Source organism: Acyrthosiphon pisum, chromosome A3, assembly GCF_005508785.2.
Source record: "Acyrthosiphon pisum isolate AL4f chromosome A3, pea_aphid_22Mar2018_4r6ur, whole genome shotgun sequence".
Lineage (NCBI taxonomy): Eukaryota > Metazoa > Arthropoda > Insecta > Hemiptera > Aphididae > Acyrthosiphon > Acyrthosiphon pisum.
This window is the reverse complement of record NC_042496.1, coordinates 32,324,481-32,338,629: the sequence shown is the minus strand read 5'-3', so window position 1 is coordinate 32,338,629 and position 14,149 is coordinate 32,324,481. Positions and strand designations below refer to the sequence as shown.

The 14,149-nt window shown below is 32.1% G+C and overlaps 1 protein-coding gene across 2 annotated transcripts in view; it reads right to left on the bottom strand.

The window, feature by feature from the left end:
- The window catches only part of LOC100573428 (peroxidasin homolog), a 459,362-nt gene that overhangs the window by 374,762 nt on the left and 70,451 nt on the right, over positions 1-14,149 (bottom strand). For both annotated transcript variants that reach the window (XM_029491313.1, XM_029491314.1), the window contains one exon: positions 13,510-13,540. The gene's annotated coding sequence lies outside the window, so the exon portion shown is untranslated. The remainder of the gene's footprint in view (positions 1-13,509; positions 13,541-14,149) is intronic.

Genomic DNA, 14,149 nt, shown 5'->3' with positions numbered 1-14,149 from the left:
ATACTCGGACAGATTAGTTAATTTTTTAACAATAATATTGTAATTATAAATGTATATTCTAAATTTTAATTTAAAAACATGATGATAATATTATATTTTGAATAAAAACGACCAAAAGAACAGAGATTACTAATAAATTATACATTTTTGGTTTAGACCGTTCTAGTGGATAAGGCCTTTTTTTCAATGTAGAATATAATTTGGAATCGATTCGAATCGGTTTTCATGTATTGTTGACCAGAACGTTATATCACTATTAAATGCCATTTATAGTATAGAAAATAAGAACATTTGGAATAACTGATTATACGTACAATAAAAATGAACCGTCAAGCGATTAAAACCATAAAGCCGAAAATTTACTATTCGATAGTATATAGTCATTCTGACCTACATTTGAGTTTGGCTCTTTTAACCATCGACCACAGTTATTACTTCAAAGTTAACATTTACAATTACAAATGCAAAGGTTAATAATATGTTTTTTTTAAATATTTATTCTCACTGTTATTGTAGACGTTGGTGAAAATAAAAGAAAAAAATGTACAATAATAACAATAATCGAATAGGGGTTGAGTTTATCTCGTCATTGAGTCACTCTAAATACCTGTAATGGAAATTTTAAATTTTCATTGATCAATGATAAATCGTTGCGTACAAAAGACAATTCTGAGCGAAAACGGTCTGTCAGCCTATATTATTATAATATAATATTAATGTTGCTATAGTAAAGTAATTTATTTTAATATTAGTTTGGTTTATTCGGTTGGTGGAATATTAATTTTTACCGAAAACATCATATTTATTACATCTTTAACATTTTATTATTTTAATAGTACTTATATATATTTTATATTTATATCAAATATTATTTTTGTTAATACCGAATCAATTCCGAACTGTGTGAAAGGTTCATGGCACAAACAGACAATTACATAAAAATTAATCTAAATGTTTTGAAAATGTAAATGTTTATAAAAAATATAATGATGTAATACACTTAAGAGTTTCAAGTCCTCGAGAATAATTATTTTGAATTACAACAAAATAAAATTATTTCAGAAGTACTGAGATTTGCTTACTTTTGACCCCTTGAATAGTACTAACTAGACACAATTGGCTTCCAGAAATCACCCTCAATGTTAAGAATCAAAGCATTTTTAATGCTTCAAAAGGTAATGACAGATACAAAATTAATACACACATTATTGTTGAACAATCAATACATTGATCACTCCAATAAAAACTAAAAATACTAAAAACAAAACCACAAATTTTTCTAAAAGATAATCTAACCTGCAGAGAATCCACCGAGGTAAAAAAAAACTCGTTGGTGTTCTAAATACTTTAAGGATGGATTTTTTTGTCTTGCCACAAATACCTTTTAAATATCACAAAAAATTGGCTCGACAATGATTAATTAGTGTTGTGTCCCGTTAAATGTATCACTCCGTATACATTATACACAGTGCCGGATCTAGGAAATTTGACGCCCGGGGCTATTAAAAATGCTGCGCCCTTACGTAGGTGGTGTGCCGGGTGTCAACACAAAAAAAATGTTAAAATACAAATCTAAAACAAATATTTTTATTGAAACCATTGTTTTCATATATACCGTGTGTACGCAAGACCTGGGTAGGTAGGTACACTATAACTCACTTACCTACATTGCTAAGTATCTCTAGGCCCTAGGTAGGTACCTACCCTAAACATATTCTAGAGTTCTATTAGTCTATAGTTGCATGGCCAGTAATAGAATTATAGAATATCTGAATATGTATAGAGTACACACATACATAGTTTAGTACTTATAGATAGTAGATTGTATCATATATAGTGTTTGAGAATTTCATGAAATTTAAAAAAATGAAGTATTTCAGTATTTTAATAAATTTTATTTTATTTTAAATAAGTTTTATATTTACATATAATTGTCATAAATCGCCTTCATAATTGTATGGTACCTAAATGTATACCCAGCCTTTAGTATTATACATTTAAAATTATATTCAAAATTTTTTAAATATTTTAATGTTTAAATGATACAAGTAGGTATACAATAATATTATATAGTATACTTAGTGGATTCTTACATTAAAAATTAGAACACTGAACATTGTGTTAAAAAAAATTAATAAATTGTGTTTTTATTTGTGTTAAAAAATTTCAATGTTTCACATTTTTGTGAAATATGTCATACTTCAAACACGCTACAAGTTATTTATAAATACTAAAATTATCAATATTTATAGCGGCTCTACAATATTGTAGACTACGCGCCTAACGAAGGGTTGAGCATTCACCACTCAACTTTTCCTAAACGCATGAATAAATTAAGAAGAATTAATGATTTATTGATGTTTTCTATATTTATTATAAAATGATTTAGCTGACTTTTATCTAGATCTTCAATTGATGATTCATCGTTTTTGTAATCTTTTCTATCTAATCTTAAATTAATGTGTTCTATGTTAATGATGCAATCCGTATTTTTTCTGCCGGATATATTGTTTTTATTTATTTATTACTTTCTAAATGTTCTAATATTAAGTTTATGTTTTCAATATTTATTATGAAATCCGTGTTATTTTCGTCTGCAGGATGTTTATTCATGTCTTATATCTATATTAAACATACGATATATTATTTGGTATAACTACGTAGTTCTATGAATACGTACATATTATTGTACATATATTAGTAAATTAACCATAATATATTTTGTGCGATTTGTACTAAAATATAATAATAGTATATGCATCTAAATTCTTAAAGTTATATCTTATTAACCTTAATTTCATTGTCAGTAGGTACGGTTCTTTAATTTATATATGAATATATCATATATTTCGATGATTATTTTTGACATTGTTTTTAATGATTTAAATGATAGTTGAAATAGTTAATTTATTAACCTAACCAGTGCCACTCAACTTTTCCTAAACGAATGAATAAATTAAGAATAAATATTTAGTGTTCACATTTTTTTTTTTATTTATGTTATAAATTATTTTATTTATGTACTTTCAATGTTTTCTAATTTCTAATTAATTTGTTCAATATTTATTACACAATCTTTAATAATTTAATAATCTGTTCCGCCGGATCTATTGTTTGTATTTTCGAATTTTCTATCTATATTAAACATACGATATATTATTGGTAGGTATTACTACGTAGTTCTATGCATACGTACATATTATTGTACATATATTAGTAAATTAACCATAATATATTTTGTACGATTTGTACTAAAATATATTAATAGTATATGCATCTCAATTCTTAAAGTTATATATTATTAACCTTAATTTCATTGTCAGTACTTACATGAGATGTAATGTGGTTTTCAATAACTGATTTGGTAATGTCGTATATTTCTATAAATATTGTTACGATTAAATTAACTATAGTTAATAATATTCGTAGTAATTGCAAACAATGAATAACAAGTTTAAACATGTTTCTTAATAAAACCATTTTATAATCAATGCAATTGAATGTGCAATATGTGCAGTAGAACAATACAATTAATGACAAATGTTTTTGTTTGTTTATTGGCGTCTACTATGGTGATATGTAACCAATAAACATTCATGATAGCATATATCATATATTTAGCCAAACATTATAAGTCTGGACGTTAGTATTCGATAAAAACAATAAAATTTTCATTATTTACATGATGATATTGTAAAAGTGTTTACCATCGATTTTTATAAAAACCATTATAAGGTGTAACATGTAGTCGTACCTAATAATAATAAAAATATTATATAAATACTTGTTAGTTTAAAGTGTTTAGGTAGAGTAGACATTCTGGCACACATAATTTCACATCAGTAAAAGACCACAAAGAAAACAATGTGTAATAATATCTCAAAATTAGTATATAGCATTTCTATCGACATATTCCGATCACCAAAATATCATAAAATTGAATTTATCATAATAAGAACACAAAATAAATATAACATTTGAAATGTGCAGTTTTTTCGTTAACTGTCTGCTCCGTGAAAAAATAACTTAAAATGTTATGGTATCGTGTCTATTCCATATTTCATCGCATATTAATAATCAAATATTTACATAAAAGTGTCATGTCCGCAAGCGTCGTGTGGGTGCGTTGGCCGGACTCGAAAAAGCTAGCGAGCCAAGCAGACGAGAGGCTCGTGCACGACTGACCAAAATGGAACAGTCCTATAATTACAATATGGGAGTGTTGATTTGTCCGGGTGATTACAGAGATACAAATACAGAGATCGCCGGCAACGCGTAACTTATATGAGAGGCTACTGCCCGGTGGACTATACTCGCAGCGGCGACACTTTCAGAAGTAGCCCCGGGGATGGCTGTGGGAGATGGTGTGGTGATTCTGTCAGCGAAGTGATTAGACTCGTACCCAGTACTCCACGTCTCTGATCACGTCGGCGATCGTCCGTCCGGGAGGGGGGACGATATGTGTCGACAATCAGAGCCGCGGCAAGGGTGGATGTACGGTATCTGGTTACGTCGATACCTACTCGTGTGGCTCAACTATAAGATGCTTCTCGCCGTTTGGCCGGAGTTCCGTCCGTTGTTGGCTGGAATCGCGGGCGTCGTCATCCGTCAGCTGGCTGGATGGTTTCGGTATCGGCACTGGTGCGGCTGTGATTTACGCCACGCCATTCGATCTGTTCTGTGATCGGTTCTGCTAGGTGAGCTCCTCACATCAGGCTTTGATAGTCGTCTGTTCTAGAAATCTTCAAATCTCCGTTATAGTTGACGTGTGTACGGTGAAAGACGAAGGAGTACTGATGATATGGTTTGACTTTGATTTAATTGTTTTCGCACTGTGTTTCAAGCTAACGCTTCTGCCAGCGAGATTGATTTACGGAATTAATTGTATGTGGATTGTGCTACCGGGCTTACGAATGTTGGGTCAGGAGTTGATTGGACGTTTTATGAAATGTTGGGAGGATGCTGCTCATTCCCAGCTTTACAGATACCCGTTATGAAAGAAGGAGGCTAGAACGCTTTTACAGATATCTGCAAAACTAATTGCAATCTGTTATAATAACATTTTGTAATGATAATATTATAATAATATTTTTAGTCAATTATTTGCCATCTAGGTAATTGTACTGTTATTTCCGTCTTTTTAATAAATATATATTATCTACTATGACAATATAATAGTACATTAAATCATTGCTTTTTGATCTTACTACTTATTATATAGGTGAAACACACACCCTATAAATGTTGACTTAGGAACTCCTAAGTCCTAGTCATAAATATATATTATTTAATTTGATTAATAAAAATGAATGTGCCATTTTAAAAAATAATTTAATATATCTCGAGTACTTAAAAATAAACCTTTCTTAGAAACCAAGTTATCTAAATTATAATATAAATAATTTAAATTTGTATTTATTTTTCAATTATTATTTTGTATTTTGTTATATTAGCGTGAGACTGCGGGAAGATACCTCTTTGTGATACTCACCAAATAGGTCTGGCTTGGCATAAAATAGTAAAATAAACATAATTTATTTTATACGCTTTGTGCTATAAGATATTAGTATATTAAATGTGTATATTAAAGTCTATACAATATATAGATATACACGTGTTTGGTATATTCTACATGTACCCGGGTACACTAAAGCGGGCAACCACACGACAGCGGGGACGAGTGTGCGTATTGTCGAGTTCACCGCACACGCTAACAAGGTCTTGTCAAAACATTTAGAGCCTCGTCAAAACGGGTGAGGTATAATAATATAATAGTATACCTAGGTACAACACACACACATACCGCCGTTTGCGACACGCGTCATCTCCGTGACAGTAGGTACATAATGTATATGTTATAATGTAGTAGAACGTCAATTATTATTATATGTTCACATGCCCGTGCCCCGTTCGGTTGTATGCGAAACGTTTGACGGTCGACCATATAATATTATTATTATTACTATAATTTCTAAAGTTGGTGTGTGTGTGCGTGTGTGTGTGTGTGACTATGGTGAATGTAATGTAAAACGGGAGGCGGGGCACTTTCGCACATACCTACACGCACAACAGTTTGTGATCGACAAAAAATGTTTTTCACCAAAAATCGCGTCAATCGTACAGGTACTATAACTACTGAGAAATCTAGTATAAAATAAGCGATGAGAGATCTTTGAACAGTCATCGTCAAGGATTTGCCTGAGATCGATCGTCTCCCCTCACCGTTTGATTATTGTTTTCCATAAAGCTAAACATCCCATTTTCTCATTTTCCCATCTAAAAGGAAAATATTAGTCAACATTTGGAAAATCATGGAGCGATCGATTTCGTGTACCACTAAACTCAAGAGCAAGTTCAAAATATATACGTTTACATAATATTCTTATCATCACATCATTTATGTTATGGGTAGCATGAATAAAATATAAGCTTGTTATCAATAGTAATTAGCCGATCAGAACCAAACCCCCTTAATATTTTATGACTATAATATTTCGAAGGATACCAAGTATTATTATTATTATATTGGAAAAAATGTGGGTCCCTGAAAAAAAAACGGTACTAATTCTTTTATTTTTAGGGAAAATAAAATAAAGGAACAATTATTTACATACTGTATAGAATAGATTTAACTTGTATACCTAAATTATTTTACACAATTATAATCTAAAGATAAGAAAAAAAATACAAATTAATAATATTAGCACAAAGGTGACAAATCTACTCTATTGACTACCTATTATAGAACATGCACAGTAGACTTTTCGGTAACAATTATATTGAACTATGACTCTTTGTATACGCTCTATGGTCTTGAGCAGTGGTTGGTATTGTGGCAGCACCAGTTTCGTATATATATCTCTGGTATTAATGATAATAAGTTATTCTCCAATAAAAAAGCTGATATATTTTACTAAACAAAAATTTATAATGAAAACCAGTGTCACGCTGTGACCACGCAAACGAAAATAAAAACCGGTACCACGATAGAATATAATCACGCTCTAAGTATTCCAATAAAACAAAGAACTGAAACTGGTCCATCCCCAATGGTAATACCATCATTTAAAAGCAACTACAGTCTACAACCCTTGCCAGATTTATCGAAAACGATTTCTTCCGATTGTTCGCGCCACGTGAAATATTTCCCGACGGCATGATAGTTGTTCTTAATTTCTTAAAGGTAAAATGACATCACACTGAGCAGTCAGCCAACTATTTGTTTGTGCATAATATGATGAGATTCGGAATGCAGTCGGTCGGCGCTATGTTGAGCCGATAGTCACGAATGAAACGCTGCACCAAGACAGGGACTGGAACCGAACCTAAAAGAACCGGTTCTGGAACCGAAACCTTTATTTTAATATAATTAAGTACCGGAATCGAACCGGAATTTTTAAATTAAAAAGGTACTTTAAGGTTCAAAAATAAAATAATTTTATTTATCATATTTAAAGGTATTACGGTTTTGTGTATAACCTATGTATCTATGCTATATTATGAGTTTTCTAATATTTCTCGTACCTCAATTAATCTAACCTAACCTCAATTATACCCACATTCTGGATGACTATTTGAAATTATTATACTTTTTGGTGCCGAAATTATCTGGAACCGGAACCTAAATTATTTGGAACCGGTACGTTTATTTTTTTTCATAAAAAAACCAGAACCGAACCGGAATCGTTATTTTATTTTTGGAGAACCGGTACCGGAACCGACACCGATAAATTCAAAAGGTTCCAGTCCCTGCACCAAGCACTTTTGACGTCGGGAGGCGTACGACTGTATCGGCCGGATCCGATGTATTGTGCGGAGCGCGGGCCACACCGGTTCGGTCACAAGGGACACCGGTTGCAATCATGTACGGTTACAAATTGCTGAAAACGAAAAGTTTTGATGACCCGCGTTTTCGGCGAAAATGAACAATTAATAAGCTGGCGCGTCGGTGCCGTGTTCTGTGACTGACTCGGCTGGCGCCTGTCCGTCACAGAACACGAGACCGGCCGCGGCAACGATAGCGATCCACCGGCGCGCCCGGCCGCATTGCATACGGACCTACGACGATGGCCTACGACAGAACGCTGTGGGCGTGGCTTCGAGAGCAGCAGCAGCCAATGGGCAACCGGCGTTATGGCCGCCGTTCGACCACGCGCAATCACCAACCACAGACACTTCGTGGGCGGCTCCTGCAACGACGCAGTGGGCGAGACCAGGCTATAAATACGAGTGCGGAGCACCACATCTAGACAGAAGTGAACGATAGTGTCCAAGCCATAAGAGATTCGCCAAATACAAAAACACTTTTCACGTCTCCCGGTTCAATAGAAAAAATAATCAAAAATCTTCCGAAAAGGAAAGCCCCATCACTAATTCCGCCTTGAAACTCGTGCCGAAAAGTGCGATACTATTTTTAACACGGATAATAAACGGCTGTCTAAGAATCGGGTATTTTCCAACAGCCTGGAAAAACGCTACAATACTTACAATACCAAAACCGGGAAAAAACCACAGCTTACCAACAAATTAGAGACCCATTTTTTTACTTTCTTCTCTGTCTAAAATATTAGAAAAAACCATCCTCCATAAACTCAAGGATTCAATTGGACCAAAAATTCGGAAGGAACAATTCGCGTTCAGAAACGAACACTCGACCTCGCTCCAGTTGATAAATTTTTCGGACAAGCTCACTATCAACCTTAACAATGGAGAAAAAATTGCGACAAACGGCAAACCTTAGGAAACTAAAATTGAACAACCACCAAATAAAATGGACTAACAGTGCAAAATACCTCGGCATGATCTACGACAAAAACTCGACTTTTAGCCTTCACATTAAGTCCGCCATCCGAAAAGCTTCTAAAGTCCGAGGTATACTATACCCAGTTCTAGGTAGGAAAAGTTCAATTCCTGTTAAAAAAACCAATAAAAAAAAAAATTTTACAAAAACCAATTTTCAAAATATCTGCATATACACGACCTAGGCCGCGGTACTCAACATTTCACGAATGTGCTTAAAAATCGCCCATTTGATTGGACTAACCAAAATATTACCTAACTCATGTTATCAAATGCATTATCCCACACATCATAGGCCAACGCCTGAAATGTGTCACAGGCTTATTAGCCGTCCGTACAAGCAATAGCAATAGCAATACATCTAGACAGTGTGTTCAACGGAGCTTCCGCGGCGAGACCCACCGGGGGCAGACTTGCACGGATAAATGTTATACAATTGTTACGATTCAAACCCTAACATAAATAATTGTAATATATTTACCTTACGTATTAAAATTTTACGTTATATAAAATTACAGTCCGCTGAAAGTTATTTTCCTCGCCGGAACACGATTATATATTTCGTGGTTGACAGAACCCATGTACAGGTGTCTTCTACCCACCCATCTATAAAAATACTCATCTTCACGAAATATATTTTCATCTGTAAACTAGTATTTTATTACGACGGTGGTTGGTTAAGTCTCTAGCAAAGCGATATAAAGTATAGAATATTACAATATTCATATCGTATATGGTTAAGAGTCAAACACTTATGCAGTTATTTTGGAATTACAAAAATATATTGATAGGTTAACTTACTATAACAATTGACTTTATGATTTAATAACATATTGTACGCTTTTACTGCATTTTTCTGAGTTTCTGTCTATAGAAACTTAATTTTAATGCAAAAATGACTAGTTTTAATTTTACATTTATCGATCTTCTAATTTTTTTTTTTATTGATCAAGAAAACGCTTTAACAACAATGATTATTAGCGTGTGTGGTTAATTTTTTTTTTTTTTGAAACAGTAATATTATGTAGATATTTTGCTAAACAAGTTTATACAAGACAGACATTGTTAGAAAATGTATTATTTTGTTGTTTGCATCTTCATCGGGTACCAGGATTTCGGATAATTGTTCAGGCAGATTGTTTTTTTTCCTGAGGTCTTCGTATTTTAGACAATCAGTGAGTACGTATTTTACTGTTGTGCGTGTTCCACATATATGGTGCAAATTGTGGGGGGCTTTCTTTATCCATTAAGAGCCCGTGAGTGAATTTGATCTTATAATTTGTGTTATTTATTATTTATTTAATTATTGTTTAGTTACATAATGATATTTTATATACACTGTACACATCGGAAACGTACTAAAATAAAAATAAAGACATTGATTTGAGAATCGGATGTATATAATATTATTAATTTATTATCGTGAGAATATTTATACTTCACAATGCCGTCTGTATTTATTTTATAATATTATAATTGTGACTCGGCACGGCGCAGTGGCTGAAATCAATCACAGCAACGTGGTTGAGAGTAAGCAACGGCCGCTGCCACTAGTTCTCGGATGGGTGACCACCCGGGTTCGTAGTGCGCAAATACCTTGCCACACATATACGTGTTTCTAACCGACCGTACCAACCGTCCCAACCCTACTGTACCAACCCCCTACTAACCTTAAGTTAATGACTTCAGTTGTCGAAGCCTTAAACCTAATGAAAATATATATATATATTATAATTCGTATTTATGAAGCATTAATTTTAATTTTGAAGAGTACAAAATCATAATATTAATGTTTTATACAATTTAAAATGTATAATTCATATTTTCCAAATTAACATTTAAATCTATTAAATTAAAATTTAATATTTTAACAATCGATACTAATAATAATTGTTGAACATATTTTGAATTGAAAAAATATGCACATAATATAATAACTACCTATTATTTCAAAAATCTAGAGATAATTCTATAAATTTACATAGGTTTTCATAAGTATTTATCCACTTATAGCTATAACTTTATATTTTAAAACCAACAATTGATAAGTAATATCGAATGATTTAATTTGAATTCGATCAAGTTATTGCTTATTGCGAACACAGTTTCATATCTTTTGAACAATATTTACATTTCAGAAACTCGTATAAATATTTTCTTAAACGTTGTATTCCAGTGATGTTAAAACAATAAGAGTTTCCATTGCCTTGTCCAATTAAAGTCATCAGATATTAATAAAACGCATTATTTTGTAGAGATTCATCATTGCAGAAGGGTTTATTGTACGTTGGACACGGAACGGTTAGCGGCATAATATTGTAAGCACAATTGTATTTTCTGACAGCGGTTGTAACCCAAACAACATTTGGAGGATCTAACTTTGTTTGACAGTTATTTTTACGGAACCAAATCGTTTTTGGACTCTAAGGTTATTTTCAACACAATTCTGCATGTTTATGTTATTCAAATGACACGAAATTCTCTGTTAACGACTAATGAAATGTTTTTGTGCGAGTTGAAACACAAGTTGACAGATGTTTAGTATACCTAAATATATGTATATATGTACCTATATATTTATTAACTATATAGTAAATATTAAATTATTATCAAATACCTAAGAAAAATAATAAAGTTTTTTTAAATTGTATTATATTATGTGTATTATGCAGTATATATTTTGCACTATGATTAATCAAGTGCAGAGTTATAAATTATATAATATGAATTTGAATCGTACAAAATTCTGCAATTACGTTAATCACTAAAAAAAAAACTCCAAGTTTTTAAATGATTAATTAAAAAAAAAAAAAATGTACACTGCTGCATTGTTGGCACGGGCTATGAACTTATTATAATTACCGATCGGTGTGTTCATAATACAGTATACACCATGAGAATGTAAACAAACTTAGACTAATTATAAAAAAAACTCCGTCTTTAAACTTGAACTCGACATGTTGGTTATTAATTTAAAGGCCAAATTACACTGGGCTAAATTATATACACCTACCTACCTATAATGTATACTCGCAGCGTACTAAAAAATATTTCCCTTAACAGGACACAAACTATGAACTTACCTGAAACTTTTCAAACAAGATTGAACCACTCAAGTATTTTTTTCGTTCTATTAAAACTAAAATGAGCATTATACATGGTTAAAATCAACAGAGCATAATATTAATGTTTTTTTTTAGCGATATAAAAAAAACAGTCAACACATTGAAATGGCAACCGCATAATGCTTCCTCTAAAGCTAATAAGTACATATTACAAGATAATATTTTAGAAAATATACTTATGACTTACTTTAAAAATAAAATATTGAAGTAAAAAACCGTCAAGACAGAACGTACCTCTCATTGTATTTTTTGATGGACAATGAGTACCTATACGAACTACCTTTGGTTTATTTACTTTAATGTTAATAACGATATGACATTTAGTGGAAACGAGTGGGACGTAACATCGCCAATCACGTGTTTCGCAGTAGACAAAGCCGACGGTTCTGTAAAAAATATGGCAAAAAAATATCCTCTCATAGTTGTATTGTCGTAACGTGTATCGTTCAAAACGAAAGCAGAGTTACTAATAATAATTTATGTGGATGGAATGTCGACGGAGGTGCGACGACGTCTGATAGCAGTGGCTTACGTTCAAACGACGGTATCGCAGACACAAATGTTTGTCCGTTTGATGCGTTAACGACATTGTATTCGTACTACATAGTGGAACATGGGGTAACAGAGCAGATGGGTCGGGGGACTTGGGGACTATATAGTAACGGGAAACGATTTACGATTGAGGTATTTTTTATACCGTTGCGGCGGTAGGTGGTTTGGTGGTGGGGAGGGGGGGTGAAGGGAGCAGCGGAATTCGGTAAAGCAAATTTCGGTGGATGTAAGACAAACGATAACAGCAGTAAACTCAATCGGTCCGTTTGAATCGATCGGATGTGTAAGTTTTGCGTCTGCAGGACCTTTGAACGTTTCGAAAGGACACGCGCGCGGAGGACGACGGCGTTTACGCTTTTATCCGTGGGATTTATGACAAAAGAAAAAAATCTGAAAACACACCGACATGACTACCTATACCGTCTCTGGACTAAATTATTTACGAGGTAAATGCGTTTCGTACACATACTATTCACTACCGGCCTATGTTATTATTGTGTTTCAAAAACGTGTTCGCATGCGACGAATGTGATAATGATAATAATACAATGTACGTCATCATAATATTATTACTATTGTTGTACCTATGGTGCAGTTTGCCAGCTCGTTCGATACGGCGACCGACTATCCCAATTTAAAATGTACACAGGTATAAAACATTTCTATTTTTTTATCATAGTATTTTAAAATGAATATCAATAGTAATAATATTACTCTTAATTTCAAAATACATTACTATTATTGTTTCAGGAGATTTATTGGGTTTATATTGATATTTATATGCATATACCTAATATATTTCTAATATTTAAATCACTCAAATAGTTTGTATAATAGTAGACAATAATAATTTGCTTTTTGTATGTTCCTAGTTATACACAAAACTATTTCTATTCATAAAAATTATAGCACATACATTAACCGTCGCTATTATTATTTGTATGTACTATAAAGAAGTCGTTTGATTTTTATATATTGATTTAAATGGATGAATATTAAATTTTGATTTTGTATAAAAATAAAAATTACTCACGTTCTAGTGTAGAATTCACATTTCCATTCCCCTGAAAAATAAAATAAAACCATTATTCAATGAATTTTTTAATGAAACGTCACATAATGCACACAATTTATAAATGTTTTTAATTGATTGCAAATGACTATGCTTTTGAATCTGTATAATATACAAATTGTTGACATTTTTAATGAGTTCAACGTTAAATTTTCAATATTTTTTAAGTTCAACCCGTTTAGGAATTTCAAACAAAACTGAATATAACGAACCATAGTAGGTACAATTAATATCCATTGATGTTAGGGTTTATAATTCAAAATTACGTAAATGATGTTCTATTTAATAATTTTCATGCGGAAAAAAGCTTTTTAATCATTAACTACCTATAAGTATTGCAATATTAAACCGTATTATTATCGTACTTTTAAATGTTATGAATGTTTTATACGATAAACAAAATCTATATTTTAATTTTGAAAATTACAAAAGTTTTACCAATAATTTGGGAACAATATGGGTATTATTATAATATGTTATTATTAAATTATATAATATTGTTTAACTAATTAAACAACACATACAAACACCTGACGGAATATATCTGCGTCGTTATAATTATATTGTAGTTTACCAATGGGACGTGCTATCGTGTGGATCT